Genomic DNA, 20,937 nt, shown 5'->3' with positions numbered 1-20,937 from the left:
TTTGGAGACAGTGTCTTTCTTTCCTTTATTGTTTGTTTTATTTAGTTAAACTTGTCAGCACAATGCATTTTGATTTGTTGTAAAGAAATGGAGTACAATTTTTCTCTGTTTGTACTCGATGTACAGTCACACCATTTGTGTAATCATACATGTACATAGGGTAATGATGTTTGGGAGATGGGGTCTTTCTAAGTTGCTTAGGGCCTTGCTAAAATGCTGAGGCTGGCCTTTAACTCCGCATCCTCCAGCCTTAGCCTCCTGATCTGCTGGGATTACAGGCATGCACATCCATTGTTCATTTTTTAACAAGAAACCACAGAGCGAATTTGTGATCTTCTAAGTGTCATGATGTCAGTTTGTCTCATTCTTATGATGTTAATGTTCATCACTGGGTGAAGGTAATATCTACCAAGTGTCTCCAGAAGTAAGTTGTTATCCTTTTTCATTTTGGAATTGCATAATCTTCTGAGTAGTTACTTTAAGAACACGTAAGTATTCTGTACTAAAGACATAGCCCAGCAGTAGAGTGCTGGCATAGCATACACAAAACCCTGGATTTCATTCTCTCTTGGAGGAGGGGGAAACAATCAAAACAAAACAAACTATGCAATTTTTCTGTTGTTCTTGTGACTTTTTAGCAACCATCCAGGTTTCTTTCTTTCTTTCTTTCTTTCTTTCTTTCTTTCTTTCTTTCTTTCTTTCTTTCTTTCTTTCTTAAGTTACTGGGTATTGAACTCAGGGACACTTTACAACTGGCCACGTCCCAGTCCCAGCCTTTGTTTTGGGCACAGAAATAGGAAATCTCTCTCTCTCTCTCTCTCTCTCTTTTTGTACCAGAGATTGTACCCAGGGACGCTCTATTGCTGAGCAATATCCCCAGCCCCCCTCCCCCCCCCTTTTTTAGGTTTGGATGGACACAATATGTATTTATTAATTAATTTATTTATTTTTATGCAGTGCTGAGGATCAAACCCACTGCCTCACACATGCTAGGCAAGTGCTCTACCACTAAGCCACAACCCTAGCCCTATCTCCAGCCCTTTTTAGTTTTCCTTTTTAAAAAATTGAAAACAATTTGTTTCTTCAACTTTTATTTTTTCACTCTGTGACAGGGTCTCACTAAACTGTCCAGGCTGTTCTCCAATTTGCAATCTTCCTTCCTCAACCTCCTGAATAGCTGGGATTATAGGCATGTGCTACCCAGACCTGGCAAATAAAAGCTTTAAGAAATAATGAAAAACTTCTATGGCTTTATGTAATGTCCTGTTACACAGTGTAGCCCAATGCTTAATGTTGGTTGAGAAACTGGACTCAAGTTACTTGTGTGGTAAAAAGTAGGCATTAGTGAGTATTGAAACGAACACTGAATTCCAGTGGAATGTGAAAGAGACTTCATTCCTTCTTTATCTTGCCTTTCTTCCACTTATCTTCTCCCCAACCTTATCTCACCAGGAACTTAGAACAAAAGAAAGATACCAAATTCAGAGAAACTCAGTGGAGACCAAGTAAAATGGAAAACAACTATTAATCAGTGACAATCTGCCCCTCCAATCTAGAACCCTGTAGCTCTGAAAAAAAAAAAAAAAGAAGAAGAAGAAAGAAGAAAAGAAAAAAAGACTTGTTTATGTACCCTATAGACACAAATAGCGTAAGATGGTATTCAGGGTATAGATAAGAAACAAAACTCAGAAAAAACAATTTATTACTTCTCTGAGAGATTTATATCTTATATTAACAGCCAAAGCATACTTTAGTCCATTATAAAACCATAGAGTCAAGGGAGTATGTGAAAGTGTGCCCCAAAATTAATGTTTTCAGAGGAAAATGAAAATCCATATGATTAAAAAGGAAAGTCAATGAAAGCATTTCATAATGCAGTAATTTTAAATTATGAAATCATCACTCTTGAAAGAAACTAAAACAAATAGAAATGCAAAGAGTAAACTTACCCTATACCAAAATTTTCACTCTTCCCCCCCCCCCCCCCCCCCTCTCCTCTCTCTTTCTTTCTTTTACAGGGGATTGAACTCAGGAATGCTTTACCACTGAGCCACATCCCCAGGTCTTTTTATTTATTATTTTCAAACAAGGTCTAGCTAAGTTGCCTATTGCTGAGACTGGCCTCAAACTCACAAACCTCCTGCCTCAGCCTTCCAAGTCACAGGGATCACAGGCATGTGTCACTGCCAGGACTTTTGATGTACTTTTTTTTAAAAAAGACTGTTAGCTAATCCAAGTCATAAAGATTTATATCTATATTTATTCTAGGGTATTTTTAGTTTAGCTGTTACCTTCAAGTCTTTGTTACATTTTAAGTTATTTTTTCTATATGGTGCAATACTGGCATCCAACTTATTTCTTTTGCATGTGAATATCCAGTCATCCAGACATCATTTGTTGTAAAGCCTATTCTTTCTCCATTGAATTATGTTGGCACTCAGAACATTCCTTTTGCAATTCATTAATGTCACTATATATATCAGTCATTTGTTCCTTTTTGTTGCTGAGTATTACATTGTAAAGTGTACTACATTTTTGTATATCTGTTCTCTTGTGATGGACATTTGAATTATTTCCAGTTTCTGTTTATCATGAATAAAGCTGCTGCGAACATTTCTTGTACAACGTTTTGTGTGTGTTGTGCATGGGTGGGCATATGTTGTCATTTCTCATAGATAAATAGTGAAATTGCTGAGTAAAAGAATTGGTGGATGTTTAACTTAAGAATCTCCACCAGCAATTATGAGACTTTCAGTTGTCCTACATCTTCACCAACATTTGGTTTTGGCAGTATTTCTATTTAATCATCCTTGTGATAAAGACATTCTTTTAAATTGTTACTTATTACATGACTCTATAATACCAGCTTAAATTTATTTTTGAATAATATTCTTACCTAAAAAAAAAAAAGTCTCATGTATTAAATTACAGTAACATTTATGGAAAAACACTATTGTCCAGGAGAATGAATTGACTTTGACTCTTTAAGTCTTATAATAATTGTTAAAATAAACAGACCTGACTGAACATAGAGTTTTTTTAAAGGATGTTATGTAATCTATGTAAATATAATATTGAGCCTGTAATAACAACATGAGGAAGAATGATGTTGAAACTGCAAAGTGAGATTTTGTTTTGGTTTTTATTCTAAGGGCTTGTGGCAAATTTTGGTAGGTATACAAAGGAAAAAGAACCTGTCTTGTAGTTTTGCCATTTTCTCTCAACGTTTGGTTTAAAAAAAATAGATAGAACATAGAGACAAGGAATTGAAACTCAGGATGTTTCACAACGGTATACAGAATTTTATACTCAGTCTACAAAGTTTTCACGTATCTAATTAATATGAATGGGATCCCCTAATGCTAATAGGACTCAGAAATAAAAGCTCTGAAATAGTCGTTGAGCCAGGATCTGTGGCACAGGTTTGTAATCCCAGTGGCTTGGGAGGCTGAGGCAGGCGGATCACAAGTTCAAAGGCAACCTCAGCAATTTAGCAAGACCCTAAGCAATTTAGTGAGATCCTGTCTCAGAAATAAAAATGGATGGGATGTGACTCAGTACTTAAGGGCCTTTGGGTTCAATCCCTGGCACCAAAGCACCAAAAAAAAAAAAGAAAGAAAGAAAGAGAAAAAAAAGTCATCAATGAGTTACTGGTGTCATAATGAATGGAAGATTTTCCAGGAAATTTTATACTAAAGAGAAAAGCTTAAGTGCACAATTTCACCAAAGAAATATAAATATTCAAGAACTAATTTCTAAATGTTCAGTCTCTATGCTAATTTGAAAAATGTAATTGTTATACAATACCACTTTTGACCTTGTGAATTTGGAAAGGTGAATGAGAACAGTCTGTAGGGGAAACCAGTTAAAATGGGGCCATCTTGGCACTCCAGGAGAACGTGAATTACTACTCTGTACGGAATAGTTAGGATCCAGTCTTGACAGTATGCATGACCATTTTAAGGAGGGCTGGGGGTATAATTCAGTGGTAGAGATCTTGCCTAGCAATCAAGTGGATTTTGTCCTTAGCACTACAAGACAAGAGCAAATGTATCATTGAACAATTTTGGGGCTGGGAAGTAGCTTAGTGGCAGAGTGCCTGCTTAGCCTGTGTAAAGCCCTGGGTTCAATCCCCGGCTTCCAATAAATAAATAAATAAATATGTATTTATTTTAAATCTAAGCAAAGGAAAAGGTATTGAACAGTGTAGTGTTAAGTGGGGAATAAAAATCACTTAACAAAAATGAGAATGTTATTAAATCAAAGAAATTTCCAATTCGAATGAAGAACACTGTGTCCAACTGTAGGATTCAAGAGCAGAGTGATCAACAAACTGAACACTGAAATCCATGCCCTATCTGTAATAGTTACAGTTAATGTTCAACATGGTAGAAGAAAAGGGGTCGTAGGAAAAGGCTATGGGCTCTAGGCTGTAATACACACATGCTTATTATTTTATTTTGACCCAATGTTGAATTTATAAAATTATAGCAAAAATAGTTTAAAGAATTCCCTTAAGTCCTTTACTCTCCATCCCCAAATGTTAACACCATTTTTTTACCTTAGTACCATATAAAATCCAGAATAAACACTGACTCAGTACTATTAACTGTTCTAAAGGCCTAACTCAAATTTTGTTCATTTTCCCATTGATATTCATTCATGGCTCAGAGTTCTATCCAGGATATTTCACTATATTTAGTTGTCATTGTTCCGTAGTTTCCAGACCATAAGTGTCTCATTGACACTTTTGAAGAATCCTGACCTCTTGCATTGTAGAATGGCTTATGATACTTCCTCATAGTTGAATTTAATACATTTATTTTTGGTAAGAATTTACAGAAGTGATGTGCCCTTCTCTGTGTCTCATAAAATCTCATATGTGGGTTATTGTTCCTCTCTTAGTTCAGGTGTATGTCACCTTTCCCCGCCCCCCCCCTTTTTTTTTTTTTTTTTTTTTTGCGGTGCTAGGGATTGAACCCAGGGCCTTGTGCTTGCAAGGCAAGCACTCTACCAACTGAGCTATATCCCCAGCCCCTCACATTTTTTTTTTTCCCCTTAAAATCAGTCTCCTTTGTAATGTACAAGTATTTTTGTGGGAAAATACTTGGAGACAATGTAAATATCCTTTTTACAATTGTATTCTTCTTTTCTTATCTTCTTCATTTTCTTGGTAGTGAGGATGGAAGCTGGGGATGCTCTACCATGAGCTATATCCCCAGCCCTTTTTATTATTTTTGAGACAGGGTCTCACTTAGTTGCTGAGGCTGGGCTTTACCTTGTTATCCTCCTGCCTCAGCGCCCTCAGTTGTTTGGATTATATACAGGTATGCACCACCATGCTTGGCTCCATTATATTTTCAGGACTACTTTTAGCATTCATTAATAACTCTCACATCCAGTAGTTATTAATGTGGTGTTTACCCAATGTTCACTTTAAATTTCTAACATTCTTTCTACATCTAATGGAAATTCTACTGGAAAGACATGCTGTCCTACTTACTTACTTACTCACTGAATAATTTGTTAAATGAATATGAGCTCATAGCTATTTATTTTACCCTGTGTTCTGCAGTCCACTACTATAGGAGGGTTGTTTTTGGTAACCCTGGAGATCTCACCTAGTCCTACTGCATGCTAAGCACGTGTTCTCCCTGTGGCAGTACTGAGCTACATGTCCAGCCTCAGAGGGACTTTTTCACTTGCCACCTCAGCCTCCAGTGCGTAAAACTAGGAGTGATGGATTGGGAGTTAGGAGCACTGTTTGGAAGTATTTCTTGTTCCTCTAGATACCTCAGCAAAGGTAAAGAATCACTTAATGGAGGGAACTCAGTCTACCCTTGCAATACATAAGTGGATTTCACATCCTTGGAGATCTCTTCTCCCTTTGAGATCCTCTCAGCAGTTTCAGCAGAATACACAGATAGCTGCTTCCTAACTTCCTTAACTATGAAACTTGTGAGGCCTTTGCATCAGAGGATGTCTAGCTTCTGGCGTATCTATGACATAATTAGTAAAACCAGGAGACACCCCAGGGAAAGGGTGAGGTGCGTACATGTCCAGTGTAAATTATCCGGGTGTGCCACATCAGATGAATTCTGCCACTTTCATGTAGCTGGATTTTCACATCTGCAGATCAACACAGTGGTATACAAGTGTGACTCAAGGTGACTTTGTGTGGAATGTATGATGGAGATTATTTTGTTTTCAAATACCAAGTACATGACTGTGTGATTCATGCCTGCGCCACCTCAAATTCTCTTTCAACATTTCTTCTTCAGAATTGCATCCTTGATTTATTCCCCCCAGTCATTTTCATATCTTTCAGCTCAATTCTATACCTCCTGCTCATTTGCTTAATAATTCCATGAAGAAATATGATAGTTTTAACATGCATTTTATTCTTGTTATATGGTTTTATTTTGTTTATTTGTTGCTGTTGTTGAATTTGTTAGTGTTAGAATTTTCCTCCCTTCTAGTAGCTTGTTGCTTTGATCTGGTTTATTACTGGCCCAACCCTTGGTTCATGCTCGGTTTTTCAATTGATTAGGGTTAGAAGGTCTTAGATTTTATTTGAATCTGCCCTAGCCATATTTGACTGTGCTGAATGCAGCGTCTGGTTCCCTAGTTCCTGTGATTGCTTTTTCCCAAGCTGATTTGCCCAGATCAGTTTTGCAAGTAAAATACCAAGAGGCCTTGTAGGAATTGCTTCAATATTAATGTCCAAATGTATAACATCTGCTGAAGATTCCTCATGCAGGCGCCTTGTGTTCTCAGAAGTCCCATTTGTTTCCACCGCTGTCATCTCATTTGTTAGCAGCATCAAAATGATTTAAGAACAGGCCACAAAAGGCTCCTTGGCAACATTCCAGAGAGGTGCAGAATAGAAATGTTTTAGGGTCCATTTGTAACTTTGTAATTTATTAAAAAAAAAAAAAAAAAGTGAGAAAATTCACCAGTAACAGAAAGCCTTCAGTGTTCATAAGAAACCCCATCTATTTCTGGTGTTATTTTTGTTTATTTTGATTAAAAATTTAACATTCAGCTGTACTGGTCTTTACAACCATCCTGAGGTGTATGATCTTAAAATTCAGTGTTCTCCTTTTTCATGATACAATACCAATCTTTTAGGAATTATAGAATTCAAATTTTTGTCATGGGGGCAGATTTATATTTTTATTCTGGCCTTTCATTTGCTTTATATTCTGTAACGCTTAAGAATTTTATGAGTTTTTTTGGTGTGGTTGCTTATTTGTTTTAAAATGTGTGTCTCACTATATTGCCCAGGATGCCCTCAAACTCCTGGCTGATGCACTGCCTTGGTAGCTGGAACTATAGGTTTGCCCTTGAAGGCATTTTATGAGGAACTTGAAGCTATAACCCCTGAATTTAATTTGTTTATAATTGTCAAAAGAAATACTTACAAGGAAGGAAGTTAACATAGTGTCATCTTCTTTATCAATATAGCAAATATTGGTTTTAATAAATTTAGTATAATGCTTTTTCATGTTGTAATATACTTTATATCTGTTGATCTCTATATATGTGGGGTATACATCTTTATCTATAGATGTAGGTAATAAATCCATATATATCCATTGGATATATAAGATACATATCAAGAGATTAATGAATTCAGATGATATATTGGTATATAATATGTAATGTATAGATGAATATGCATATACATATATAGAGTGTATATGTATGTTTATACATATATATCTTTTGGTTGTTTTTTTGTTTTGTTTTTGGCAACACTGTGGATGTTATTCAGAGCTGTTTACCCCTGAGCTGTGTCCCCATCTTATTTTCTATTCTGAGACTTGGTTTCCCTAAATTGCTCTGGGTGTCTATGACCTTCTGATCCTCCTGCCTCCCCAGGATTCCAAGACTGTGCCACAGTGTCTAGCATGGTCTCATGTTCATAAGTGGCATTTTCTTTGCAGTATGAAATACATGTAAAAATGATGGCAACATGTATTTTGGTGTTTTATCTCAAGTAACATGAGTGTAGAAGATACGACATTCTAAATACTTGAAGAGTATTTTTCCTTCATTGTAACCTAGATTTGTTTTCATCAGTTCACATTCCTACATCACATCTCATCCAGATGGATCCCTTAATATCATCTTTTTTTTTTTTTTTTTTTTTAACTTTGTGTGTGTGGTGCTGGGGTATGAACCCAGGGCCTCAAACGGGCAAGCACTCTACCACTCAGTTACATCCTCAGCACCTACTTTTATTGTTGTTTTTCTTTTGACTAGCAGAGAGGCCAAAGATGCTCTACTGCTGGGCTATATCCCCAGTCTTTTTTTTTTTTTTTTTTTTTTTTTTTTGTACTGGGGATTAAACCCAGGGGTGCTTAACCCCTGAGCTACATTCCCAGGCCATTTTATATTTTATTTCGAGACAGAGTCTTGCTAAGTTGCTTAGGGTCTCTCTCACTGAGTTGCTGAGGCTGGCTTTGAACTCACAATCCTCCTGCCTCAGCTGCTGGGATTACAGGTCTGCGCCACCACGCCTGGTTCCCTAGTCCTATTATTTTCTATTTTGAGGCAGGGTCTCATTACGTTGCTGGGGCTGGCCTCAAATTTGTGTTCTTCCTGCCTCAGCCTTCTGAGTTGCTGGGATTACAGGTGTGTACCACTGTATCCAACTCATTGATTCTTTCCACGTTAGTTTGTTTTTGTACTCATTTTTTGGTGTGATCTTCCCCAATGTGATCCACCCCCCCTTCTTTACTGAAGATTGGATCCAGGATATCCTACCTACCCTTAAGCTATATCCCCAGCCCGTTTTTTTTATTTTCTTTTATTTTGAAACAGGGTCTCTTAATTTACCCAGGCTCGTCTTGAACTTGATTTTTTCCTGCCTCAGCCTCCCTGCTAACTTGGAATACAGGTGTGCGCCACTGTACCCAACTTCTCTTGTGATTCTGATAAATCAAGAAATATGGATTTTATTAAAGGCCTGAGTGAGGCTCTGGATTCAACCCCAGCACTCACTAAAAAGCGGAGTGGGGGGTGAAATAAAGAAAGGAAGATGAGTTTAAGAATACTATTTGAGGGAGCTGGGGATGTAGCTCACTTGGTAGAGTACTCGCCTCACAAGCACAAGGCCCTGGGTTCAATCCCCAGCACCAAACACAAACAAACAAAAAAATAATACTATTTACATACATGCAGGACATCACTAGTATAACTAAAATGGGGTGCATGCCTTTTAAATTAATAGAGGATCTGTTGGCCGTGGCGCATGCCTGCAATCCTGGCAACTTAGTAGATTGAGGCAAGAGAATTGCAAATCCAGTGAGTAATTCAGTGAGACCCTGTCTCAAAATAAAAAGGGCTAAGGATATAACTAAGTAGTAGAGTGCTCCTGGGTTCAGTCCCCAGCATCACACACACACACAAAATCAATTAGCTAATGGGAAAAAAAAATAATATCACATAGTATAAAAATTATTTCAGCGCTGTACTGAATAAATATCTGGGGGCTGGGGTTGTGGCTCAGTGGTACAGTGCTTCCCTGGCATGTGAGGCGCTGCGTTTGATTCTCAGCACCACATATAAATAAATAAGTAAAATAAAGGTCTATCAACATCTAAAAAAATACTTAGAAAAAAAGAGTAAATATCTGTGGGATAGAGTGAACACCTAAAAGAAATACGTAGGCTTGACTTTAGTGTTTGTAAATCCCAGCTACTGAGGAAGCTGAGCTAGAAAGATCTAAAGAATGAGACCAACTTGAGCAATTTAGATAAACCCCCTTTTCAAAATAAGAAATAAAAAAAGATTTGGGAGTGTATCTCAGTGAGAGTGTGCCCCTCAGTTCAATCCCCAGTACCAACTAAAGTAAATTAAATAATATAACATAAAACAAAAGGGCATGGAATGGATGCGGATGTAGCTTTGTGGTAAAGAGTTTGCCTGGCATGCATGAGGTCCTGTGTTCAATTCCATGAAAGAAAGAGAGATGGAGAGAGGGAGAGAAAAAGAAAGAAAGGTGCAGATTGTATTTTTTTAAAATCTAAATTAATATCTGAACATGGTGGTCCATACCTGTAGTCCTAGCAACTCAGGAGGCTGAGGTAAGAGGATTTACAAGTTTGAGGCCAGCCTCCCTCAAATTTAGGGAAACCCTACCTCAAAATGAAAAGGATTGGGGATGGAGCTTTTTGGTAAAAGCACCCCTGGGTTCCATATCCAGTGTGGGGGCGGGGACAGGGAAGATGATGATGAAAGTCAAAGAATGAACAAAAGTTTTCCAGAGGGCTGGGCCCTAGTGCAGTGGCACATGCCTGTAATCCCAGCAGCTCAGGAGACTGAGGCAGGAGGATTGTGAGTTCAAAGTCAGCCAAGGCAGGCACTAAGCAACTCAGTGAGACCCTGTCTCTAAATAAAATACAAAAGAGGGCTGGGGATGTGGCTCAGCGGTCAAGTGCCCCTGGGTTCAATCCCAGATACCAGAAAAGATTTTAAAAAGTTTCTCACAGGAATGTAAAGAATATATTTTTGGGTGAATGTGTTAACGTTTGATGATCATTACACTCTGAAAATTTAAACTTAAACCACAATAACATATGAGCTGTACATATTACTAGTTATTTTGTGTCCAATAGTTTAAACAGGATCATATTATTTTAATTATTAATTACAATTAATGTGACCAAACATTTTTATAGAAAATTTGATAATTTTTAAAAATGGTACTGGATATTGTACCCAGGGGAACTTTACCACTGAGCTCCACCCTCAGCCCTAAGTTGCTGAGTCTGGCTTTTAACTTGAGGTCCTCCTTCAGCCTCTAGAGCCCCTGTTATTACAGGCATGTGCCACTGTGCCCAGCTATAGGAAGCCTTTTAAAGCCATAATTTGGTGATATAATTTTCTGATTTAAATTACAACTTTTTTTAAGAGGTAGGGATGTGATTTTTTAAAATATTTTTTAAGATGTTGATAGACCTTTAATTAATTAATTGATTGATTGATTGATTGATGGTGCTGAGAATCAAACCCAGTGCCTCATACATGCTAGGCAAGCGCTGTACCACTGAGCCACAACCCAAGCCCCTAAATTAAAACTTTTTATGCTTTTAGAATTTATAGATCTTTATAATCGGATCGATACTGGTCGAAGAAATAGACAAGTGCTGAAAATTAAAAATACTGCTTTTGCTTTCTCTCTCCTTCACTTCTGTCCTTCTTGGTAGTCACCTTATAAGCAGTTTCCTCTGTACCTTTTCAGACATTAGGTATCCATTTAGGTACATACCACTCCTCACTTCTTATGCAATCACAGAGCAGATTGTTTTCCATACATTTTTTTCATCTTTCTATTTTCATGACATGTTTTGGGCTATGCCATTTTAGTGCACAATGTTCTAATTGGCTGCATGGAATCCTACGGGATAGATATACCACAGTGTCTTTGTTCATTCATTCCTGTATAGTCTCAAAATGTTTGTTCTTAAAATGCAACCCAAATGATCATTGAGCAAATATTCAGTACATAGTTTTATTCTTATTAGTAAGTAGTCTAAATCTGGAAATATTTTCAATGATTACTTATAGTAACAAGGGACAATAAGATGAAAAATTCATCGTTGTAGTTATTGTGGGAATAAAAGGTAGAAAAAAAAAACAGACTAGAACTAAACTGATGGAAATGTGCCAGGGAGCCAGTGAAACAGGACTGTTGTGTCGTCACTGTTGTTTTTAGTAGCGTAACTGTACCTGGAAGTGCTCATCTTTTTTTTTTTTTTTTTTTAATTTATTTTTATTGTAAACAAATGGGATACATGTTGTTTATGTTTGTACATGGAGTAATTGCATGAAGTGCTCACCTTGATTTCTCTTCCTGACTTGCCAAAATTAAGTCATTGCACCAAAAGAATTACCGCCCTCTGGACAGAATCTTTCTGTCAGAATTTTTACAAGAATGTTGTACGCTGTCTCAAAGGTGGTGGGTGACAAAGGAGTCAACCTAGTGATGCTTAGGTCGTTTTATATTTTTACTTTTTAAATTTTTTAGTTGTAGATGGACAGAATACCTTTATTTTATTTATTTATTTTTATGTGGTGCTGAGGATTGAACCCAGTGCCTCACATGTGCTAGGCAAGTGCTCTACCACTGAGCTACACCCCCAGCCCAATGCTTAAGTTCTGAAACACTTGAAGCAGGAAGAAAAGACTAGAACAGCTTGGCATGGTGGCACATGTCTGTAATGCCAGCAGTTTGGGAGATTTAGTCAGGAAGATTCCAAGTTTGATGTCAGTCTTGGGAATTTTGGGAGACTTTGTTTCAAAACAAAAACAAAAAAATAAAGGACTGGGGATATAGTTTAGTGGTAAAGTTCCCTTGGGTTCAATCCTCAGTAAACAGAACAAAACCAAAAATAGAATGGTTTTTACAAATGAATACAAGTAGATTTTGAAAACACTCCTGTTTAAGCCAACATGGAAGATTTGTGGTTTTTTCCCATTTAAATTCAGTGTATTCATTAATTTATTCATTCATTAAGATAAACTCCAGGCCTTGAGAATGTTTGTCAGTGGTAGAGCATGTACTTAAATGTATTTAGCATGCTTAAAAGCACCTTAAAAATAAAATAAAAACGTATGCAGTGGTGCATGCCTGCAATCCCAGCAACTTGGAAAACTGAGGCAGGAGGATAGCAGATTTGAGACCAGATTCAGCAATTTAGGGAGACCCTCAGCAACTTAGTGAGACTCTGTCTCAAAATAAAAATAAAAAGGACTGAGGATGCAGCTCAGTGGTAAAGCACCTCTGGATTCAATCCCTAGTATCAAAAATAATAGATTAAATTGAAGTAAATATCAGATTTTTTAATAAAAATTTAAACAAAGATCTAGAGAATCCTATAATAAACATTACTGTGTCCATTATTTCAAATCAGCAATTGTCTTTTTGTGGGTGTGAACCTTTGGAAAGTAAAAGGTAACATCCTTATGTTAAATCTCTTAATGATAAGAGCATTCCACACGATCCACTACTATTTAAAATATCCAGTTGTATTCCAAATAAAACAATTTGGAGCCTAGAGCACAACCACCAAGATCTGTCCTCTGGGGACTAAGGTCCAGATTGTGAAGAAGGCATTGCAAACAAGCAAGTGTAATCAATTGATTTGATAAAGATCTATACAGAGAGAGTAAAGGAAAGAGCATTTAGTTTTATCTGAACGAGCCTGGTTAAGGAATGACTGAGTTCTCTGGTCACCTTTTGTCCAGCCCTTGAGAGATGAATAGGGCCATTTGGGGACAATTAGAGGAGGGAGGGTTGAATGGTTACATAAAGGGCATTCTAGGTTGAAGTTATTCCTTCCAACAGGCTACTTAAAATAGCCCTGTGGGAGTATTCACCCAGAATGGTGGGAGGGGCTAGTATGGAAATACCAGGGTGGCAAGTCTGTAAAATTTGCAATTGTAGGGCTTGCTTGCTTTGCTCTAGGGAATGGTGGTTCTCCAGGTTCCCTTATCTGTTCTTCAAATCCTTATTATTTTTCTTTCTTTCTTCCTCCCCAGGTTCTCTCTCTCTCCTCTCTCTCTTTCTCTCTCTTTTTACTTTCTCTATCTCTCCATCTACCTACCTATGTACCTTCCTACCCAGGGCCTCATGCATGCTGAGCAAGAACCCTACTACTGAGCCACATGCTCAGTCCCGTACTTTTTTTTTTTTTTTTTTGCGGTGTTGAGGATCGAACCCAGGGCCTTGTGTTTGCAAGGCAAGCACTCTACTGAGTTATCTCCCCAGCCCCTAGTTTTTTTTGTTTGTTTGTTTGTTTGTTTTGTTTTGTTTTAATCTTTAATGGTTTTTTTAACCTCTAGACCAAAGGGGACAATACATAGCATACCAGAGTGGCACCCTCCTGGAATTCCAGTTTTTTAAGAGGTAGAGGCTGGAGAATCTTAAATTCAAGGTCAGCCTCAGCAATTTAGCAAGACCCTGTCTCAAAAAATAAAAAGAGATGAGAATGCAGCTCATTGGGAAAGCACACCTGTGTTCCAACCTCTAGTACTTGAGTGGTGGTGGTGGTAGTGGAGAGGGGGGACAAAGGGGACCATGTAGATGCTGTTTTAAAAATCTGTTTTTCTTAAGTCCCTGTTAGTGTTCTTGATGTTGAGCTAGGTGGGGAATACAGACAAAAGAATGAGATTTGCATTTTAAAATGAATCACTTAAACATACATTTTCTAATTCATATTATTTGGTATTATAGCTAAGAAACTGACTGTGATTTTGTTTCATTAAAAAAAAAAAAAAATTTGAGGGGCTGGGGAGATAGCTCAGTTGGTAGAGTGCTTGCCTTGCAAACACAAGGCCCTGGGGTCGATCCCCAGCACCCAAAAAGGAAAAAAAAAAAATTTTTTTTTTTTTTTGGTGTTCTGAACTTGCAGCCTCATATATACTGGCAAGCATTCTATCACTAACTTACCAAAGGTGGCATTCAGCTAGGAATCTGTCTGTCTCAGCCTCCTGAGTATCTGGAATTACTGGGGGCTGGTGCTACTATGCCTCACTAATTGATTTATATTTTAAAATTGCACCAGTATAAAATATTTTTCTATGTAATAAAACTTTCTTATTTTGATATCAATACATTTTACTTGAACCACTAAAAATTTGGCATCTGATTTAGATGTTAAGTATAAGTTAATACTCTGAATTTTGTAGATTTCATACTTTAAAAAATATATATCTGAAGGTGGGCACCACACCTGTAATCCCAGAAGCTAGAAATTACATCCAGGGGCATTTAACCACCTACCGACACCTTTTTTGTTTTTTTATTTTGTTCCTATGGTGGGTGTGTACTGGGGGGACAGATAACTCAGGCTAGGATGGGGAAGAAAGGGAGGAGCAAGGAGAGAATAAGAGAAAGAAACAGGTCCATTTAAAAAATAAATTTCAGTGGCAGAACAGCAAGGGTTATATTGAAAGCATAAAGTGGACCACTTACAGGCAGGCAAAGGAGAATGTTATTATTGTAAGTGGGAAAAGAAGCAAGCAAAGTTCCTGAAGTAATGGTTGGAGAATTGAAGGGAGGATCTTAACATGAGGAATGATATCAAAAGATATTCTGAAAGTTCATTAAATTTGGCACTCAGGACATTGATGAGCCTTGAGCAGTTTCCATGTCCTGGTGGGGACAAATATATATTTTGGATTATCAAGCACATGATGGACAGGTGGTCACTACAAAATTATTTGGAGGTCATTAGTTATAAAATGATATAGTTACATAGGGTGGGATCTAATTATTTCTGGAAAACTAGTTGTTTTTTTATAGCGAGGATTATACCCACGGGTATTCTCCCACTAACTCTTCAGTCATTTTTTTTATTTTAAGAGAAGGTCTGGAAGAGTTGCTCAGGCTGGCCTCAAACTTGCCATCCTCCTGTCAGCCTCCCCAGTAGCAGGGATCAATTGCATGTGTCACTGAGCCTCCAAAAAAGTTTGCTTTAAAAAAAAAAGAAAAAGTTTTGTTTGCTTAAGAGAGATAAGACTTGAGTTTCTTATACCCTGTGGGGAAGGAGCCAGGAAGGAAAGATTTATAGATTTCAAAACTGGCTACAGAAAGCTCTCTGATTTTTCTCTTAGGAATGTGTAAACACCTCTGTGCACATCATCACCAGCCAAGTGCTGATGGTGAATAAATGTATTCTTGGAGTTTATGTTCTTAGAAAGCCAAGATAGAAATGGACATTGTCTTTCTTGTTAAGGAGAAAGTTGACTTTAAGGAGAAGCTGACTATAGACTTGAGGCCATGGGGGCACTATGGGAAGTCCAAACCTTTCTTTCTTTTTTTTTTTTTTTTTTGTGGTGCTGGGGATCAAACCCAGGGGCCTGTGCTTGTAAGGCGAGCACTTTACCAACTGAGCTATCTCCCCAGCCCCAAACCTTTCTTGATGCCTTGTTGAATCAAGAATTAACTCCTTATCTAATGACCTTTTGGATGGAATTAGGCAAGGTCCCTGAACATTATCTTTAATCAGGGGAGCATTCCAGGCAAGGTGATAGAGACCAACCCTTAGTGGAAAACAGGATTTGTCAAGGAATGAATCTTCAGAAATCTTAAGAAGCTGTGCAGGTATATTTTTAAAAACAGGGTCTTCAAGATCTCTGGGTATAGCTCAGTGGTATAGCACTTCCCTAGCATGAGAGATGTCCTGGGTTTGATCTCTAAAAATGCAAAATTAAAGAAAACAAAACATGGAGTTTGGGCATGGTGGTACATACCTATATCAGTCCTAGCTAGTCTGCGAGGCTGAGGCAGGAGGATCACTGGAAGCCAGGAGTTTAAGACAAGTTTGGGCAACATATCAGGATTCCCTTTGGGGGGCGGGGAAGAAAATCTGGGTCTTGGGAACTTGCCCTTTATGGTGAGTGTTTACAGTATAAGCAAACATAGACAGCACTTGTTAAACTAATGAGATTGAAATTTTGCCATTAAGTAACCTGGAATATTTTTTAATTTGTTTTTTGTTTGCTTCTTTAAAAAATTCATATGGTGATACATACTAGTATACCTTTAAGTATGACTATCTCCCAATTATAAATTGAAAAATTAGAGGGAAAACTTAGGGAAAAGATAAAACATATGAGGGATATCCAGAAATAATGAGCGTTACAGTTCAAGAAAAACTTGAAAATTGGCGGTGATCTTTTACTACAGCCTTCAGAATTGATGTCCATATGGACTTCTAAACTTGCTGACTTTCCTTAATAACTTGGTGAACCTTGTGTGAATATATTGTGTTTTCAATAGCAGTGCTATTATGCCACTACTCAGAATTCATGTACTTTTAAAAAATAGATGAATCAAAAAGCATTGAGTTCAAAACGATAATTCCCACTCTTAAGAATCCACTGAAGAAATTGTTATTTTCAAGTTCTAAGTATCCATTGTAATCTCAGTTAACCTTTGTTCAATATTAGTACCAAATTGAACTTGGTGTAATTGTTGATCCTGAATTGTTGCATTTATTTATTTATTTATTTTTTGGTTATCAAATGGATCTTGGTTTTTCTATAGTTATATGCGGGTGCTGAGAATCAAACCGAGTGCCTCACACGTGATACAAAAGCGCTCTACCACTGAGCCACAATCCCAGCCCCTTTTATTTTTATTTGTTTATGTATTTTTGTGGCACTGGGGATGGAACTCAGGGTCACTCTTCCACTAACCTACCTCTCCAGACCTTTTTATTATCATTTTTAGAACAGGACTCACTAAGTTGCACAGAGTGACCTCAAATTTGCTATTCTCTTGTCTCAGTCTCCCAAATTCTGAGGATTAGAAGCATGTACCATTGCAATTAGTTAGTCATGCTTTATATAGAGAAAATGAGGCTCATAGAAACTATATAACGCACCAGGCACAGTGCACAGGCCCATAATCCCAGTGTTGCCAAAAGTTCGGTCCTCGTCCCAGATACCAATCCAAGAACGAGGACACACGGTTTTGAGAAAAAGGAAAAAGAAGGTTTATTGCTTTGCTAGCAAGGGAGAAACACAGGGATCTCCTCTCCCAAAGGTTGCGGTTCTGCCCATCATCAGGAACAGGGGACTTTTAAAGAGGTGACTCAAAGGCCACATTCCACGTGTTCTCTGTTGGAGTTGTAATTCTCTTGCTAATTTGGGATATAGTCATTTCCGAGATCTTCTGGTACCTTTCCCAAAGTCTGGATTACTTGCTCCTATGGTGGCTGTGTACTCAAGGACAGATAACTCTCCTAAAATGGGAAAGAAAGGTGATCCTATTTCCCCTGAAATTAGGGAGGGGGAGAGATTAGGGAGCAGCAGGGAGAGAGAAAGAGAAAAAAAAATGTCCATTTAAAAAAATAAGTTGCAGTGGCAGAGCAGCAAGATCCGTATTGAAAGCCTAAAGGGGACCACTGTTACACCAGCTACTTGGAAGGCTGAGGCAGGAGAATCACAAGTTCAAAAACCAGTCTCAGCAACTTAGTGAGACTCGGTCTCAAAATTAAAAATAAAAAGTGTTGGGGGTGTGGCTCAGTGGTAAAGCACCCCTAGGTTCAATCCCTAGTACCCACTCATCCCCCTAAAGAAAAAAGAAAAACAAAAAGAAACTACCTGGAGCAAGGATTTGCTCTAGGATATACGGTTAAGCATGGAACTGGAAGAGTACTCAAGGCTTGTTTGATTCTAGCCGAACCCATGTTCTTGAAATATGTATGTAACAGGGTAATTGAAGTGGCATACCCCAGCTACTCTGGAGGGTTAAGCAGAGCCAACCTGGGCAATTTAGCTAGACTTGTCTAAAAATCAAAATGAAAATTGTATGTAGCTCTGTGGTTGAGCACCCCTGGGTTCAATCCTCAGTACCGAGCAGGACAGGGGATATATATATATATATATAGATATATATATATATATATATATATATATATATATATATATATATATACAGAAATAGATTATCTGTTTGTCTATCTACCTACCTACCTATCTATATGAAACAGCCTGGGAATGTGGCTCAGTGGCGAAGTGTTTGCCTGGTGTACAAAAGGTCTTAGGATGAACCCCAGTATTGAAAAAAAAATTATGTAAAATGGAACGGTTAAGGCATTGAAGAAAATGTGGAAAGATTAATACAGGGAATGCTGCAGATGGCTATTAACCTTGCAAATGGGTGAGATTGTTCCTGAGAAGAAGAAAGAATGAATCACTTCACTTTGGAATCCTCTAGGGGTAGGCTCAGGAGAACATAAGTACAGAACAGACCCTGAGGTGTCAGTGAAGCAACAGGGAATGTCAAGGCTTTAGAATTTTTAATGCCAGCTCTCCTTTGTACTCTACAAAGAGCAAGTCTACATTATTTAAGGAATGATTGACTTTGGCAGTTCAGAACTCCATTGCAACCTGTAGGGTGGTTTAAGATATTTTGAATAACAAGGGAAGTTGCTAGGATGGTTGCAGCTCTTGTAGGCAGATTTAGGTTCTTAGGTGGTTTTTTTTTTTTTTTTTTCCCCTTTGGCTTTCTGACTAGATGTAATTGTGCTGGCCCATAGTCTCAAAGAAAGGAGGCCATGACCAGAGACATCTGCAGCTAGAGAGGTTCAGCTCTCAGGTCAGCAATGATTTCTATAGATTTTGAATCAATATTCAATTTATATTTTCATAAATTAGCTTTCGAGCCCTCTCTCTATTAACATACTGCCCCTCTTCATGCCTCCCTTCTTCACTCCACCCCTGAGTTAATAAAGGACTTCTTTGAAATCAAAGACCCAGTGGCTAGATTAGGGTGGAGTTTTTGATGGGTGTTGGAATGAAAAATTAGAATGAAAAAGAAGGCTGTAGTGAAGAGAGGCTGGAAGTTTCTGGAGTCTCTAAGAGGAACCCAAGAAGGACCAGGCGTGGAAGAGTCAGGAGATAGACTGAGTGGAGATCCAGTACTTTCTTTGGCTCCAACTCTGGGGGTTCATCTGCTGATTATGGGCAGAATGGAGAGAAAGCTCAAAAAATATTAGGACTACAAAAGTTCCTAGAGGAGTTGTCTTTTTATCCCTTATAAAGAAAAAGGAGGACACTGTGGCTGGAATTGAATATGGAAAATGAGGTACTTTTTTGCAGGTTTACTTTGAAAGTTGATGTTGTTTTTGGTTTTGTCTTAGATGTTCATTTTATTTTATTTTTGTAGTGGAGATTGAACCCAGGAGGACTTTACCACTGAGTCACATCCCTGGCCTTTTTTATTTTTTATTTTGAGAGAGGGTCTCACTAATATGCTTGGTGCTGGGCCTGGCCTCAGACTTGGAATCCTCCTGCCTCAACCTCCCCAGTTACTGTGATTACAGGTGTGCACCATCGCAACCAATTTATTTTTTATTTTGAGATGGCTTTTAGTAAGTTTCAGAGACTGACCTTGAATTTGTGATTCTTCTGCCTCAGCATTTGGAGCCACCTATCTGGCTTCAATATTCATTTTAGAATTATTTTCGTTTGGGGCTTGGTTTGTAGCTCAGTGGTAGAGTAATTGCCTAGCACCTGTGGGGCATGGGGTTCAATCCTCAGCACCGCATAAAAATAAATGAATAAAATAAAGGTGTCCATCTACAACTAAAAAAAATTTTTTTAAATTATTTTCATTTTAGAATTTTTAGGTATCCCTTTTGGCACCTAGTTCATCTTTCCTTTGCCTTTTTTGGGGGGATAGTATTGGGGATTTAGTGCAGGGGTGCTTTTCAACTGAGCTATGTCCTGTGCCTTTTTTTATTTGTTTTGGTAAATTGCTTAGGGTGTTACTAAATTGGGGCAACTGTCCTTGAATTTGCCTTGTCCTGCCTCAGCCTCCAGAAGACGTGCTCCACCACACCTAGCTTTCTTTGCTTTTAAATTTGGTTTTTGTAGAAAGCTCTATCTCAGTATTAAAACCGGTTGGGGGTGTAGCTCTGCCCTAGAGTGCCTCTGGCTTCAATTTCAACTACTGCCAAAAGGAAAAGAAATAAAAATTAAAAACTCTTGCTTCCAACCTCTCCCTACTCTCAGCATGACAACTTGTATTAATTTCTTTTTCTTTTGCTGTACATATTAGGTAATAATTAATTTCTTTTGTATCTATCTATGATCTCCTTATTTTATTTTCCATTACACAGGCTCTGTGTTCCATTTATTTTTGGTGCTGAGAATTGAACCCAGTGATCCCAGCTTGCTAACCAAATGGTCTACTTCATGATGCTAACTCCCAGGCTGCTCCCCTCGCTCCCACCAGACTCATGTTTTTCCCTTACAGTATCTAACATTGAACCCAGGGCCTCCTGAGTGCTGGGCAAGCCCTCCACCTCTGTGGCCCACCCCCAGCCCTTTTGCCTTTCTTTCCAGGGAGGGTCGTGCTAAACTGCTCAGGTTTGCCTGAATCTTGCAATTCTTGTGCTTTAGACTCCTGAG

The 20,937-nt window shown here is 38.1% G+C and overlaps 1 protein-coding gene across 6 annotated transcripts in view; it reads left to right on the top strand.

Annotated features, from left to right (window-relative positions):
* Positions 1–20,937, top strand: part of TET1 (tet methylcytosine dioxygenase 1) — a 134,495-nt gene that overhangs the window by 51,277 nt on the left and 62,281 nt on the right. The gene's annotated exons all lie outside the window — the stretch shown is intronic.

The sequence above is a fragment of the Sciurus vulgaris genome, assembly GCF_902686455.1.
Source record: "Sciurus vulgaris genome assembly, chromosome: 4".
In the NCBI taxonomy this organism is placed as follows: Eukaryota; Metazoa; Chordata; class Mammalia; order Rodentia; family Sciuridae; genus Sciurus; species Sciurus vulgaris.
The sequence above is the reverse complement of the archived record's forward strand: the minus strand, read 5'-3'. Positions and strand labels throughout refer to the sequence as shown.